The sequence below is a fragment of the Nanorana parkeri genome, unplaced genomic scaffold (assembly GCF_000935625.1).
Source record: "Nanorana parkeri isolate BGI_ZX_2015 unplaced genomic scaffold, ASM93562v1 scaffold203, whole genome shotgun sequence".
Classification (NCBI taxonomy): domain Eukaryota; kingdom Metazoa; phylum Chordata; class Amphibia; order Anura; family Dicroglossidae; genus Nanorana; species Nanorana parkeri.
In genome coordinates this window covers 234,262-244,003 of record NW_017306471.1, presented here as the reverse complement: position 1 = coordinate 244,003, position 9,742 = coordinate 234,262, and the positions used below count along the sequence as shown (strand labels likewise).

The window sequence follows — 9,742 nt, the reverse complement described above, 5'->3', positions numbered from 1 at the left end:
CCCTCCCCCTGTCACGGCAGAGAGCCGTGACAGGATCGAGAGGTGAGGGAACACGGTATGTGTTCGCTCACCTCCCGATCTACTGAGCCGACCTGTGACCGTCTCATTGTCACAGGTCGGCTTAGAACTATGAGGTGAGTGGAAATCACTCATGTCATAGTTCTCCTTTTTAAGGCCTCGTCATTAAGGGATTAACTGTCTCCATATAATGCAGTGGGCAGTGCTTCAACGGTGGACAGGCTTTAAAGGAGAACTATGGGGTCAGGGCTTTTCCCCATAGTTCTCCTTAGGGTAACGGGAGGACACAAACTAGCGTCCTCCCGTCACCCTAGGCTCGCGGTATACTGAGACGCCGGAGCGGATCCCGACATCGATGTCGAGATCCGCCCAGCTGCGTGAGTGACAGCTGGCTCTGCCTATCTAGAGGCAAAGCCAGCTGTACCTGCCCCCTCCCCCGTCCGTTCCGCCAGTCAGCGCTGGCGGATCGGAGAGGGGAATCCAGCCGTGATAGGATCGAGAGGTGAGCGAACCCGGTATGTGTTCGCTCACCTCCCGATTTACTGAGCCGACCTGTGACAGTCTCATTGTCACAGGTCGGCTAGAACTATGAGGTGAGTGAAAAGCACTCACCTCATAGTTCTCCTTTTAACTGCCAAGTTCCAATGCATTGAATGGGGCTTTTATTCATATCATTAATAATATCAATCATTTAAATAAAGGAATTCACAACCGTTATTTTCAGCTCAGAACATCAAAATCTGAAATTGGCAGTTACATGTCAGCAAATAGGGATCCTTATGCTTGTGTTAAACCCCCTTCCTGGCCAGGCTGTTCAGTATTCAGCACTGCGGTACTTTCACTGACATTTATTCCGTCATGCAACGCTGTACTGAAATTAATTTTATATAATTTTTTGGGGGACAGATAGAGCTTTCTTTTGGTGGTATATAATCACCACTGGGGGTTTTTATTTTGTACTATACAATTAAAAAAAAGTACATGATATGTAACGTGTGCGGGTGTTTTCACACATAGGCACACCTGATGCGTGTCTATGTGGGGGCAGGGGACTTTAAAAAAAATTTTGTGTGGGGGATTTTTTTTAAATTTATTTAAATGTGATTTTATTTTTTTATTTATTACACTTAATTTGATTGCTATCACGTCGGGGGCTAAGAACTCCACTAATTTACGTGACAGGTCCTGTTTATTGAGACATCCGGGGTCTCCAAGACCCATAATGTTACCTAGGGACCCCCAGAGAAGCTGATGAAGCATAGATCTGCTTCACCAGCTTCTCTTTGGCTCCTGTAGCCATGAATGACAGATGAATGTGGAAGTGATGTAAAATACATCACTTCCTGCATTCGGAGACCGGCAAGAAGATCAGAGGGAGACTGGCACAGCAGAGCTCGGGACCGGCTGTGGCAGGGGAAGCACAGCCACATGCAAAATACAAGCGACCGGGCGTCTCTACAGACGCCAGTCAGAACATATGTATTCCAGAATCCTGCTGCACTCCTTACCGGGTATTTCAAGCCTGATGAGGGGGACCCTGTGTGGCCCCAAAGCGTTGCTATTTGTTTTGACATGCAGCGTCAATAAACAGACGTGTTCTTCACTTCACTATGGTGTGCTGGTGACATCTTTAACAATCTACAGACGCTGGAAAGCTTGTATGTAAACAGCCATTGCTGGCTGTTTACATTTTGGGCCGTTTTCCCACTCGTGCGCACCGCTCAGCATGAGGAGGGGCAGGAAAGGACGTAGCTCTGGCTGATCCTTTCGCTAGCTTCGGCCGCCGGAGCCTTTCGGTTCTCTCGAACCGAAGGGCTGCTGTACGGGCTATACGCTATAGCCCGTGCAGCTCTCGAAGGCGTCCGAGCCGAAGACATATGCTTCGGCTCCACTGAGCCTAAGCGACAGCGAAAGCGGGGCGAACGCCTTGCAAATGACAGCTGATCTTGCAGCTGGCTCCGCCCAGTTGCAATGACCAGCGTCTCCAGGTGACACTACGGCCGGCTCCGCCCATTCGTTCATTGATCGAACTTGCTATTTTGTGTCAAACTTCTTATTTCCAGCCTTAGGGGCAGGAAGAGCTACCATTCTTCTTCTTGGTGTTTTTATCTCGCTCAAGAGCTGTGACATCGTACTTTCTCAGACCTGGTGATGGAAGATGTTATGCGCCATTGCTGTAATTGTAGGGTGTTTTCTGGTATTTTTGTACTGGACATAGTGAGGTGGTGAGCAGTGTTTTATTCTTTTGTTTAACTAATTGTATTGTTTTATCACTGCAGGGTTCTGCTATTACTAATAGGCTCAGCTTATGATCTAGTATTTCTCTCCTCGCACTGTTATGACAAATCTGTATTTCAGGTCAGCTTTCCCTTTCCAGGGGTGATGAGGGAAGTGATAAGGGTAGGTGATAATACTGAGGAGGCTCGTCTGTTTTGTGACCATGTATGAGCCTAAGCAAAGGGTCACTCTAGCTTTAAGAAACCCTTTCTACATCTGTCAATCATCCCACTCCCCGCATTCTGATTTGCCATCGCCCCTTATTCCCGCCTCTCTTTATAGCAATCCCGGGTTCTCCTGCTCCATTTCGCAGGGGTATCGCTTTCTTCACAACCACACTACTTCAGTGTGGGAATCTCCGCGCGCCAACCCAAGCCGGTCTTTCTTTGTGGACACAGAGCCTCCCCACTCGTCACGCCCTCTGCGATGTGATGTGTTTTACTATTGGCTGGCGGTCGCGACTTGTTCCAATTCTGGCCCGCCCATGGAAACTCGTGCGCGCTATTATTGGTTAACAGGCGCGTCAGTCACTCTGTAGTCCCGCCCGTCCGGCGCCGAAAAGCGAATAGGCTTCCGAGGTGCTTGAGATAATTGATACGATTGGCCCGAGAGCCTCACCAAGTTAGGTTGTAAGCCTGGTATATGTAGCCGGCAGCTGAGCACGCCGTTGCTTGTGCCGACGCTGTGTGAGGGACACCGAGGCTGCTCCGGAGCGCAAAGCCCGCCCCAAGCCGAACCTTTAGCAGGTAGGTCGCTGGTTGGTTGGTACGCTGAGGGTGGGTAAGTGGGGGGTAGCGGGCTTGTGTCTGCGGGGCTCTGTAGCGCGGGCCTCGTGTCCTTTCTCCTTGAAACGACTCGCGTTGTATCCTGCGGCCTACGTGCCGGTCTCCACCTGGCTGCTTGTATAGGCAGGGCTGTCCAGCGAGGGCGGCCTCCCGTTTCAATGGCTTGAGTGTGATGTCACTAATAAAGGCCGGTGTGCGGTGACCGGGCCTCACCGCGAGGTCTCCCTAATGAGCAGAATGAGGTTTATATGGGACTCCATTGACCATGGGGGTATAGAAGCAGTGTTTTCACTGTGACTGAGGGAGGTCATAGTAGCCCACATTCTCTGCCCTGTTATAAGGATGTTTCCTCATCAGTATATTATTGGGTGTAGGGCCTGCGTGGCCCTTTTCAGTTCTGGGATGGGTACCACACTGCTGCATCCATCTACATGCTGGACCCCCTTCATCAGTGTTTACCCGATCTCTCCTCCTTGAATGGAGCTCATCTGACCTTTTCATAACGAGGTCATCATCACACGCGTCCCTTATTCTGTATGTAGGATTAATTAACACGGGTTCCCTTTTTTTTAATCTAATGCCAAAACATTTTGATAAACTATGGATGGCTTAGAATCCCTGTTGAGTTTTTGGTGTGTGTCCCCACTGGGGAGATTCTCCCACTCTCTTAGGGCCGATTCACACCACTGCGCTGCGTGGTATGTGCACTACCATAGGCTGCGTTAGCAAGAAGGCAATGGTCCTCATTTTTGGCTTTGTGGTACGTTAAGCGGCCTGTTAAAATAATTGTTAAAGGTGGAATTTCCATACAAATGGAAGGTCTGCTTTCATGCCGCCAAAACAAAATGGATGGTAAAGTAAAAATACAAATCTGTGTCGAGAATACTCCCCTTGCCCCGGTCTTCTGATGCTTCCAGAAGGCGCTTTGACGTCACCTGTGCCTCGGAAGGCCAGGTCCAAGGTGAGTGTTTTTTATCGTTTTTGTATCCTTTATTTTTAAAGTGATATTAAACCTTCAGGTTTTTTTTTTTTACTCTGTTTTGGGGTGGCCAGACTTGCTTTAATGCACTATTTTGTCATTTAATTTTTTTTTTATTCCCTCGTTCTCTAGTGGTATCCAAACCTCTAGCAATAAACCCTTGGACCCCTTAGCCCCCATACGGGTGCCTCCATTAGCTATTCAGCTGCTGTGGAGGCAACCGTGCATGCACCTAGCTGTGGACATCCATAGTGTGTGGCCGGCCACGCCCCCACCCTTGCAGTCACAGTTTGATTGACAACAGAAGGAACCTATGGCTCTTCTGCCCTCAGTACCCACCCCCACAACTAGGAAATTTGCAGAACATGGAGTACCTTCCTGGTTGCTGCAGAGGATGCAAGCAGGTACATGGGGGCGGGGTTTAGAAAAGTACTGTTGTCTTTTAAATTAAGGCCTCATTCACACGAGAAAAAGCCGGCAGGTACAGCTGCGTGCACGGCCGTATCGAGCAGCTTCCGGGAAGGACAGGTGCTGCATGTGATTAGTACGCAGCCCCTGTCCTTCTCTATGGAAGTATGCGGCCGTACACTGACCCGCCCTGCACGTCGTTGCGGGCGTCCGTACTCGTGCGCACTGCGCTGACAGGATGGATCCTGTCTGCGTCCGAGCCAGGGGGACCCGCACGGAACTGCACTTGGGGTGAGCGTATGGCTGCGTACTCCCTTAGAGAAGGACAGGAGCTGCATACTAATCACATGCAGCACCTGTCCTTCCTGGGAGCTGCTCGATACGGCCGTGCATGGAGCTTTACGTGCCGGCCTTTTCTCGTGTGAATGAGGCCTTGTGCAGAGAATGCATTAAGGTAAAAAAAAACACCCAGCCTTCAGTACCTTAGATGGCTGCACATTTTATACAAGTGATCTGAGATTAGTTGTACTAAATGATTGCTGGCTCCCCTGCTCTACATTTAGCTCTGCTAGCCTGCAGCAGGGCTATATGTGGGGGGGAACTACCCGCCTGGGACATGCAGTTCGGGTGATGGGAATTCTGCACCCCTGCTCAGATCAGCCATAACTTTATGAATGTTTCCACAAAGGTGGACAAGTCGTCGGGACGGACGGACTCAGGGATGCCTCTTATCTTAATGTTGTTGCGGCGTGACCTATCCTCTAAGTCTGCCACTTTAGTCTGCAGCCATGATATGTCCTCCTCCCTATCATTATGAGCGTCTACCAGGACGTTGAAGGTGTCTGCAAAGTCCCCCATCTTGTCTTCAATGTGTGCAACCCTCTCTCCCACCTCATTCAGGTCAGATTTAAACTGGCGGACCAAAGCCTGTATATCCGTGTTAAGTGAACTCCTCAAGGACACTAGCATATCCTTAAGGGTGGTGTCAGAGAGGGGTTGGTTGGCTGTGGGGTAGTTCTCTATAGGGGCAAACAATTACCTCGTGTCGTCCATAGTGTTAGAAGGGCTCACCTCTTACACTAGGCCCGAAAGCCGGGGCCTCGATTTTGCCGGACTCAGCCCTGTAGGAGAAGCAGGCAGCCGTTGTGTCAGCGGGGATGAGCGAGCTCTCCTGCTCTCCGTCCTGTGAGGAGCGTGAAGACCCCTCCGATCTCTCGGAGCCCTGAGAGGGACACAGGTGCAGCGCCGCGGCAGCCGCCATCTTGCATGGCCTTAGGCTGGGGCCGCCGGAAGAAATCGGTGACCTTACGAGGTCTGGGGCCGTTCCTGCGTTTGCGGGACATCTCCGGTACGCTCTCCGGATACCAGCAGCAGTGAGTGTGGCCGGTAGTGATCCCGCTGGTCGCTGTATTTAGTGCCTGGGCCTGTGGATGGTCGGAGCTCCGGGTCTAAGCAGCCATTCCGTCCGCTAGTTGGCCACGCCCCCCCCAGCCATAACTTTATGATCACCTGCCTTATATTGTGTAGTTCCCCCTTTTGCTGCCAAAACACCCTGACCCATTGAGACGTGGACTCTACTAGACCTCTGAAGGTATGCTGTGGTATCTGGCACCAAGACGTCAGTAGCAGATACTGGAAGTAGTCCTAAATTGTGAGGTGCGGCCTCCATGGATAGGCTTTGTTTTTCCAGCACATCCCACAGATGCTCGATTGGATTGAGGTCTGCAGAATTTGGAGGCCAAGTCAACACCTCAAACTCGTGTTCCTCACCTTTCCTGAACCATTTTTCAGTGTGGCAGGATTCATTATCCTGCTGAAAGAGGCCACTGCCATCGGGTAATACAGTTGCCCTGAAGGGGTGTACTTGGTCGGCAAAACAATGTTTAGGTAGGTGGTAGATGTCAAAGTAACATCCACATGAATGGCAGGACACAAGGTTTCCCAGCAGAACATTTCCCAAAGCATCACTCTGCTTCTGCCAGCTTGCCCTCTTCCCATAGTGCATCCTGGTGCCATCTCTTCCCAAGATAAGCGACACACAAGCACTTGGCCATCTACATGATGTAAACGAAAATGTGATCCATCAGACCAGGCCACCTACTTGTATTGCTCCGTGATCCAGTTATGCTCATTGTAGGTGCTTTTGGCGTTGGGCACAGGTCTCCATGGGCACCCTGACTGCTCTGCGGCTACACAGCCCCATATGCAACGAACTGCCATGCACTGTGTGTTCAGTCATCTTTCTAGCCAGCAATAACCTTTTCAGCAATTTGAATTACAGTAGTTTTTCTATTGGATTGGAATACACAACCAGCCTACACTCCCCACGTGCACCAGTGAGCCATGACCGCCCATGATCCTGTCGTCGGTTCTCCAGTTTTCCTTCTTTGGACCACTGCAGACCAGGAACATCCCCCAAGAGCTGCAGTTTTGGAGTTGCTCTGACCCACTCGTCTAGCCATCAAAATTTGGCCCTTGTTGCTCAAATCCTTAAGCTTGCCCGTTTATTTTACTTTCAACACATCAACTTCAGGGATAACATGCCTTTTACTTTCGGCCTGATCTATCCCACCCACGTGCCATTATAATAAGATAGTCAGTTATTCACTTCACCTCTCAGTGGTCATAATATTATGGCTGGTGCACATTTAATGACAATATGCTACTCTAAATAGTATACATTTTAATACAGAGGGTGGCTAATAAAGCGGAAGCAAACTACTAGACAAAATCCAAACTTTTTGGCCCCGGGAAGGTTTTTTTTTTTTTAGCTTTAATGTGCAAGTATGCACAGTATGTTTCCACAATATGAAAGCCTCTCCTAGCGGAGCATTCCTTTCCAGCACTGCAGTGTCCATGCCCCCCCTCTTGTCACTGACCCTTCCAGCTTCTGGTCTATTGAGTTCAGCTTCTTGATTGGAGGGGCCCTGATTGCATAACTATGCATTGAAGTTGCTTCACCCCGACACAAAACCGTGCCGAGATGCTACACTGAGTAGAGATGCACAGATATATCGGCCGAAAATGGCATTTTTGGCATAATGCCGAAAGAGCCATGTTTCGGCCGATACATCGGCGCATCCCTACTCAGTGTAGTATCTCGGCACGGTTTTGTGGTTTCTTTTCTCCCCGCTGGGCGCTGTTCCAGCGGGGAGAAAAGAAAGTGACAGCCGGCCGAGCGCTGCAGGACGAGAACGCTTTGAGCGGCCGGTGTCTCTCCTCCCACACGGCTCAGCCGCCTATCACAGTCCGGCAGAGCGGTGTGGGGCGGCGACGGCGCTGTCACAGGAGGTTGGGCTTTCCTCTCTACACCGCTCGACCAGCCTCCTGTGTCAGAGAGAAAAGCAAGGTACACAAACAGTGATCGCTGAGTCTGTGTACATAATTGAGGACATGGTATGTTAACTATATCCTCAATTATGAATGAATGGGAGTGATCTACATCACCTCCATTCATTCATAATTGTTATAATAAACAATGTTCTCATGTTATCAATGAACAGGAACACTCATAGAGGATTCCTGTTCATTGATAACAGGGGACACAGAAAAAGAGATTGAGGACTCTGTGTTCTCAATCTCTTTTTCTATTTTAAAAGGGAAATATCAGGGGTCTATTTAGACCCCTAATATTTCCCAAAGACCCTAAAAGTAAAGTAAAAAATAAATTAATTCATAAATAAATATAAAACAATTAAAAAGTTTATAAAAAATAAAATATTTGAAAAAATAAAAAACATTGTTCGGTTTCGGCGTGACTTTTTTTTTCTAATTTCAGTTTTAAAATTTCCATTTCGGTGCACCTCTAACACTGAGTGAAGAATGCTCACATGCAAGTAGAAACATCTGTAACAGACGAGACCACACACACGGGAATTTATCAAAACTGTAGCAGATGTGCATGACAACCAATCAGCTTCTCTTTCATTTTCAAATCTTAATGGAACAATCTGAAGAGAGAAGCTGATTGGTTGCCATGTATATCTGCCTCGGTTTTGATAAATTCCCCTCAGTGTTCTATGTCATAACAAAGCTTGCCTGTCGGGACACAAAAACAAAAAACTTGACTTTGATATGGGGTCCCTTAGCATGTTTCTGTTGGGCTTCGATTCATTAAACACCAGAATTCTTCTGGTAAAGTCACCCTTGGCCAGGTGTAAACACAGACACTGGAAGGGCAGTGATACTGCTTTCAGTTTGTGTTGCTTGGCATATCTTGTAATGCAACCAAGCAACAGAAAAGCTTTGCCTAAAGTCACAAAACCCTAATGGCACTGTTGACATTTGAATTGGCGATAACTTTTACATCTAAACTGTTGCTAGCTCCCACATAACAGGCACTTCAAGATGCCATTAGATCCATTCTCCTGTTTAGTGTTGATTCGAGTGCCCAGAACACCTGGTTGCATTGGTATGAAAATATCCAAGATTCCTGACTAAAGGCATGTCCCCTGCTTCTGACCTGCTCTTGGCTCATTACAGTCATAGACTCTCCCATAGTGAGGCTTTGGCGGTGGACATTCTTCCTAATGGGAAACCTGGTGAACTTTGTTACTAGTGTTGTTTTTGGGAGGGGGGGTGGTTGATACTCGAGTCGCTGAGCAGGAATAGTATGCAGTCATCTAGTGTTATCTCTTGTATCGTGCCACTTTGGGCTTCTTTTCGGCAACATAGACCAGATGTGACATTATTGCAGCGCCAATTGACAAAGGATTTGCTGAAGATGTCTGGAATGGGTGTGTGCTGCATGGTCAAGCACTTCTGGGTCAAGCTTACCAAGGTGACCCAGGACATCACTTGTTCCAGCTTATTAGGGTGACCCAGGACATCACTTGTTCCTCTTTATTTGGAGGTTTATCTGATGTATCATGAAGCTTGTTTAAATCCAGGGGCAGCTTTGTATATAACTGGGCACTCCTAGGTTTTAACCTGAATGTTGAGTATCTTACACACTGCAGGGTTTGACAAAAATGTAAACCGTCGGCTCATCAAGTTTCTATGTTGACAGGCTTTGTTTTAAAGTATTACTAAAGTCTGGGTTTATTTTACCTTTAATGCATTCTTTATATTAAGGTAAAAACTGCCCAGTATCTTTGTGTCCCACCAATCCTCCGTCCTGAACTTCCTGGTTGCGGGGGAGGATACTGAGGTCATAGGCTCCTTCTGTCATCGGTCAAACTGCTGGGCGGTGAGTAGGGGCGTGGCCTGCCTCAGGCTGTGAGTCTATGGATGCACACAGCTACTGTGGGCACAGCTGGGAATGAGCACATAGGTT

The 9,742-nt window shown here is 48.5% G+C and overlaps 1 protein-coding gene across 2 annotated transcripts in view; it reads left to right on the top strand.

The window, feature by feature from the left end:
- The window catches only part of G3BP1 (G3BP stress granule assembly factor 1), a 57,596-nt gene that overhangs the window by 26,529 nt on the left and 21,325 nt on the right, over window positions 1-9,742 (top strand). Inside the window, exon 1 of one of the 2 annotated variants that reach the window (XM_018555588.1) lies at window positions 2,906-3,041. The exons of the other annotated variant lie outside the window; for it this stretch is intronic. The gene's annotated coding sequence lies outside the window, so the exon portion shown is untranslated. Of the gene's footprint in view, window positions 1-2,905; window positions 3,042-9,742 lie in introns of those variants that run through there. 2 annotated transcript variants of the gene reach the window in all.